We start from the raw sequence: 6,832 nt of genomic DNA, 5'->3' as shown, positions 1-6,832 counted from the left end.
AATTTGCATGACAATTTTAAAACCAACATGCCAACATGGCGGCTATCGTGAATAAGGCCTACTGAGTTTTGTAAAACAAATACCAAAGTAATTACTTCAACCTATCACAGCAGGTGCAAACAGAGCAATGAGCCAATCCAAATTTCTGGCAATTCCATTTAACTTGCTCAAAGCGCAGGAAAAATCGCGCGTGCAAGTCGCGTTTGGTTTTGGTTTTCCTTATCGTTGGTTGAAATACTGGCGCGAGATTTTGAAACCAATCACCAGGGGTTGCAACTCCAATGGCGTAATTACTTTCGACACTTATTTGAAAACTGCTCTAAGAGATTCAACACTTGGAGGGAAAACCGTCACTTCACAGGGAGATATGTAAATGAATTGAAGACTCCGTGTCATGAGATCTGACAACTGAGACAACTGAGCATACAAATGCGAACAGTTCATCATATATTTCAGTTTACTCTGAAATCACCCGTCTGGATAATTCGCCCACATTGTACGACATGAACGAGATGGAATAATCGGAAAAACTTAAAGGGAGAGTTTCACGTTTTTGCGCATTGTTATTGAAACAATCGAAAGGACTAATGCAGAAAGAGGAAACAATGCCATACAAGTGTAATTACTTTTGCAATCATTTCCTTTGTGTTGTAAAGCTACTGCAAGCAGTTTATTTCTGTACTCCCAAATGCTGTTCAACGCAGATTTTCGGCAGAACTTTACATGAGAAGACATCAATCTTGAAAAACAAAAATAAGCAAAAGAAACTTTCACCAAAAAGTTGAAAACGTGAAACAAAAGTTTACGCTAACCCTGGATTAAGTTAATCGGCTTTCGAGAAACCGGGCCCAGTACAATAAATTCGAGGCCAAAATGAAATTTGATATTTTCTGGATAAACCCGCAGTATCTTCCACCAAATTTGGACCTTAGTATTTGCTGTAATACTCTCAGTTATTACTGAACATCATCTGGTTCAGAAAGAAACTATAAAATGTATGACCTCTAGCGCCAAAGCTTGGACATGCGCAAAAACCGTGATACTGCCCCTTTTAGATGGAGCAAAGATGAGGCGACGTTTTGTCTTCGTCGTTGAACATGAAGCTCTCTTGCCTGCGCGTTACCTCATACCCCACAGACTGTAGACCCTCCGGGGAAAGAAAAACCTTAAATAACAATGACCACAACCAGGTTTTCTGAGCCCGCGAGACTGAGCACCCCCAGCAAACCATTGTTTTAAAGAAAACCGCCGGTCAGCAACCTGGTTCTGGTCATTGCAGTCTATAAGGTCTTCCCCGGGGAAGGCCGAAAAGCAGACGACGACAAAACGAATCCATTTTCGCCATCGCCGCCATGATGGTGCCAATCATTAGCTTCACCAAAATGGCAAACACGATCAACTTGAAGATCTAAAATTACGAGTTTTCAACGGTTTAAGAAAACGTTTTAAAGACAAATAATGAATGACATAAAAAAGTACAAATTAGCGATAGGAAAGAACGACGTTTCGGTGACATCGTGACACCGTATTACACTGCCAAGGAAACTGGGTATGTTTTGTTTCACCTCTACACGACAAGCATTTCTTTTGCCATATTCAATGTGGTGTAAATATTTTTGCGCCGTTTAGTTTCAGTCTGTGACAAAATAATCTATGTGGACCCAATCCCTGTTGTAGTATGTCACACACAGACGTCTCCAGTTCTAAGCAATCACGAATTTTACATTCTGTAATTGAAAACCTTCTATCCGAAGAAGAAAATTACACCTCAAAAGGTAATGTTACCCCTTCCTGCGACTTATAAATTATGTATTGGTTTTGATTCAATTTCTCACAATCGCGTCTCCGGCCCAAACTGTTATAATTTTAATTAAGGACACGTGTCCCTTTTAGAGATTTTACCCTCTGTAAATTAAACATAAATAATTAAAATATAAAACTGACACGCACTGCAAAGCGCTTTTTCTTTCACTTGCAGACACTTAACTGAACTTAAACTCTTAGTGAATGTCGGTATTAAAGCAGCATTTATCTAATTTAAAGTGTGATTATTTTTAATTTTAACAAAGTAATGTCCTTGGGCTTATCGCGATATAAACAATTGCCCGCCTTATAACAATACTTCGAACACGCTGATTTCTATGGTAATTATCACGCTGAGTTCCCCACTTTGACCAAACCAAACACGCAGTGGGAGGCTATTGCAGGGCAGATTTAGACTTGAATAATTTTCTTGCGTATGTCCCCTAAAGAGCAAGTCAACTTCTAACCCGTGTCTACCTTCGTGAAAAAAAGGCAATCCCTTAATACGGACGTTTAAATGTTAAATGTTCCTGGCAATTGAGATTCTTACAAGTCACGGCATACTGTCGCTTCAGTGGTAGGTAAGTTGTTACCTTTAATGTGGCTTAAGTAGGGCCTCAAAAATACGTCCGTGTTCAGCGGAAATCGTACTAATTATTCCGATTAAACTGACCTACTTGACGAGGCCTCTTTTGGGTGTTGAACAGCCGGACTAACTTGTGTTAACATGAGCCACGAAGAAGTTTGAAATCGTGATGTGTTAGCTCGTGCGGGTGTGCCAAAACAAGATTCTGCAAAACTTCTGCGGGCGTAAAAGAAACAGATATATCTGTGATACTGACAGAGTTCAGTGAGGTGAGCAAGCAAGCAATCCTCACAGACTGAGGTTAATTTCAAGAAACATTTGCTAACAATAGGCACCACCGACACAACAAATAACAAGCTCAATAAAGTTAGTTACCGCACACTCAAAGAAGATGAGCAGTATCCTTGGATGAAAAGAAAAAAGGTCGAGATTTGTTTGCTTTTAATAGCTTAATTGACAACTGATAATTGTGCTTTTCCCTTCGCAATTCTTGCTTGTGCAGTCGAGCACTGAGAATCAGTTTAGACTCGGTGTCAGCCAACACAATCAAACAACAGCTGACGGTTCCCGCGAATGACGCAAAAATTAGGCTAATGAGACAACCTGAAATCAAAATGTTGATCCAATATTTCCACGGAATAACGCAGTATTTAGTTAGCGTAAATGCTAAAATTAAAAGGTGGAAAACTTTTAAGTGCCCAGCGAAACGTTTACATCGACTTTCTTTCATAAAACGAGCAATTAGCGATCACTGGTTTTCTTCTACCATTGTTTTATCACCTGTTTCCTTAGAAAACAAGGGATGACAATTAGAAATGCTACTGTATATGGAAAATTGGTCGCAAGGATTATACAATGCACGAGCCTTCGGCGTTTTAAATTTGAGATTGCGACAAGAATCTCCGTTTTTGTCCTATTTCAAGAAAACACCGGCGTAGTGCAAGCTCTAGTTTTTATCCATTCCTTGCTGAATACGATGGGTTGGATCACGTGAGTTGTTCCTAGTGGGAGTAAAAAACTAAAGTGAGGTTGACACACACTTGCAAACTCGGGGTGCGCCACTATAGTTGTGCCGGCGTTCTATAGACTCCACACCCACTTCTGAACATTCGACTGGATTTGGGGGCCCACCCCCCCCCACTCCGGCTTTCATGCCTCCAAGATTAACACAGATTTTCTGCAATAATATTTATTATTGATACAATTTGCTTTAAATTAGCATCATTTTGCAGCTGATACAAGTGTAGTTGCCCTTGTTGTCAATAAATCAGAACAAATGCAGAGAAGTCGGCTGACTGGGGAAAGACAAGCAATAAACTGATATAGTATGTCGACTATACCGTCATCAACCGATTGAGTTGAGATATTTTCCGCGGGGAATGACTTTACAGAAAAACGAGTGCCAAAGATTCAGATAAGTGGAATGACTTTGTAAGTGCGAATCAAGCCACTTTAGAATGCATGCTAAAGTAATACCACGGATATGTGGTCCCATTTTATTAATTTCTTGCAATCGTGAAATTGGTATGCCTATTGGTTTTTCATCTTCTCGCCTACAGTGTTTGATCAAACTGCAAATTCTCAGGACCGACGCACAGAATATTTAAGACCATTTTCACAATTCTATAAAGGAAGATACAGGACCTTATCCAGAAAGAAAAGAAAATCGGAAAAATGGAGGGAGGAAAAATTTTAAGTAATTTTGCGTGCGGCTTTGATTTAAGTGCAGGCGTGATGGATGGATTTAAGGGCGTGGGCGGTGCTTGTGAAAAATTCAATGTGATTGGTGCAACGCCTTCTTGCCTGTGCATGGGTCAGTTTAATAGACCGGAAGAATTTGCCATAAAAATTAAGAAACTCGAGCCGATTTGCCCTTTACGAGATGCTACCTAGGGAGCCCTGCATCCTTTTAGATTTGGGTCTAAATAGACATTCATCAGAAGAGACAAGAAAGAGGTCGAACGTTACAAACATGTGGTTGGGCTCGGGCAAAATCGTTACAAAAGATCTTTATAGTAAATTTATGCCCGGGAAAGCTGTCGATGATTTTTAAACCAAAACAATTTTGCTTGTTTTGTTTTCTAACTTCTGAGATGCGAATTTTCATCCATTGCAAAATTTTAAAGATTTATTGACAAAATCAACTACTTGATATCATTCTTTCTTTTCCATGAGTCAAATTTTTCCACGGACAAATACCGATAGTCCTGAGATCGACGATTTTGAAGCAAAGAGCTATCAAAGTATGGTCTCCCGAAGTTTTTTAAGCTCGGCGGCGATTGTCCAAAATTACATATATTTCGTTTAACTTAAGTGAAAAATGTTAATACTAAGGAAGGCGGAGAGATCGGATCAATGTAATTTTGGAAAAACAACCAATGCCCACAATGCTTGATTCAGTCAACAAACGGTATTTTTTTCGTACGAGCACCTTCATCTCCATATAAAGCGAAAACATTTTCTTCAAACAATTGTGCCTATTTTTTCTAAAACTTGTTAGAAGAAGCATTTCCTGAAAAGCCACAAGTTGTGGGGGCCTATTGACAAAAAGGCTGCGTATGTGAATCTGGAGTCAGTCGGGTAAAAATTACCGTGGGCAAAAAAGATAATAGTGTAAATAGCAACCCCTGCCATCCAATGAGCTGAAATCGTTTGGAATTGTACAAGCGGGGCCTACGAGTCTTTAATATCATCTCGGCAAAAAAAATAAGCTTCAGGGCATCGATCTTGCGGCAACAAGAGAGGAAACATACTGTTTGTAGGATGAACAGCCTCCTCAATGCTTCCTTCAAGGTAATTACTGTTTTTTTGCTCTTTCTATATCAACACTGGGGGTATGCTATGTGACATTTTAAGCCTCTCGTAAGTTTGTTGATTTGATCACGCGATGACGACAAAGTATGTGATTACATTGCAGAAAAGTATCACTTGAGCATGGGGCACTTTATAGCAGTAAACCGAATTGTCTCTCTATAGAAAATTCCACAATTTCCTCACATTGTGGTCAGATACGTGTGAGGATCTCTTGCGTCTTTCGTCCTATAGCCCGCCCCCTTCATAGATATAGACTTTCAGTAATCCGTGGTCGGTGGTAATCAGTAAGGCCCAATAAAATGGGCAACATTTGTCGTGCAACTTGTCGCGCAAGAATGTTGCGTGTTGCAAGTTGAGATAGTTTGCGTTGCGCGGTGTTTATAGCCCCGCTTAAATCGGTAAGGCAAGTAAAGGTGGGGTGGGCACCCCGGAAGGTTTTTCACTTTGTGTGGTGGCGGCAACACGGTAGTGTGAGCGGGGGGGGGTAGGGTGGGACCGTCGGGCGTTTTACTTTTGGTGTCAACATAGAAGACGTTGTTTGCGCCAGCAAGAAGGTGGTACTTACCCGCAACAGAACGACGCCAACCCTCTAAACTTCCCCACGCACATTGTTGCGCGACAAGTTGCACGCACCGAAAGATTGCGCCCTTCCATGACTGGGCCTTACAAATCACGTACACGCCTCGTTTAGGGTTGAGGTCCGGTATCCCGTGTTTGTTAACTCTTCCCGGTTGCACAGTTATAAGGCACACTAAAATTTTTGCTTCTCATCGCAGAGCTGCATTTACATTTAAAAATTAAGCCTCTTACCAAGCCAATCCATGCACAGTGTGTACAATAGACCAGCAGCCACAAGATGAAATGCATCGAGGCAGGTGAGGGGAGGAACATTCCCACAATTGCTGGCTGCCCCCTCCAAACTTCAATTGTGCGAAGATCTTGTCGAGTGGTTGTTTGTTTTTTATTTTGTTTGTTTTTTGCCTGAAAACTTGAAACGTCCAAGAAAATTAAAATTAAATTAAATTAATTTCTTTGCAACATTAACCAAATCCTGGTGTTAATCACTCGGATGTGCAGGGTAATTAGCGAACGTGGTAATAATAAAGGAACTAGTGCAATTTACATTTGAAAAAAAAATAGTCGCTCGTGCCCTCGCGTACTCAGGGGAATTCCAAGTACAAGAGCCTATGTTATCCAGAAGAGCAAAGCGCCATTACTACCACACATGAAGCACGGTTTATCTTATCTCCACGTTCAAAGATGAGGTTCTGGTGAATAAAGACCTTCTTATTAGTGCACTTGTACATGGATTTATCAACTGAGTTTATATGGTAATTTGACCAACGGCAAGAAATTAGATTGCAAGCTACGAAAGGCTGACGCTCCGGCGAAACCTCAGCTTTCGAATTTTCTTTAGGGTGTTCAATTTACCATATCAACTCAGTTGACAAACCCATTGTGTACTTCACTTTAACTCCAAAAGCAGCAACCACACATTCTCTAAAAGCTAAACTTCTTTATCGTCTTACTTGTAGCACAATCTATACTTTATTTGCTATTGATAACTCCGGCACTCCAAATGCAAACACCACGAACAAAAGTTCCTGGAAAAATAACATTGAACTAGTT

Source organism: Montipora foliosa, chromosome 1, assembly GCF_036669935.1.
Source record: "Montipora foliosa isolate CH-2021 chromosome 1, ASM3666993v2, whole genome shotgun sequence".
Taxonomy (NCBI): Eukaryota; Metazoa; Cnidaria; class Anthozoa; order Scleractinia; family Acroporidae; genus Montipora; species Montipora foliosa.
Note: the sequence above shows the minus strand (reverse complement) of the source record.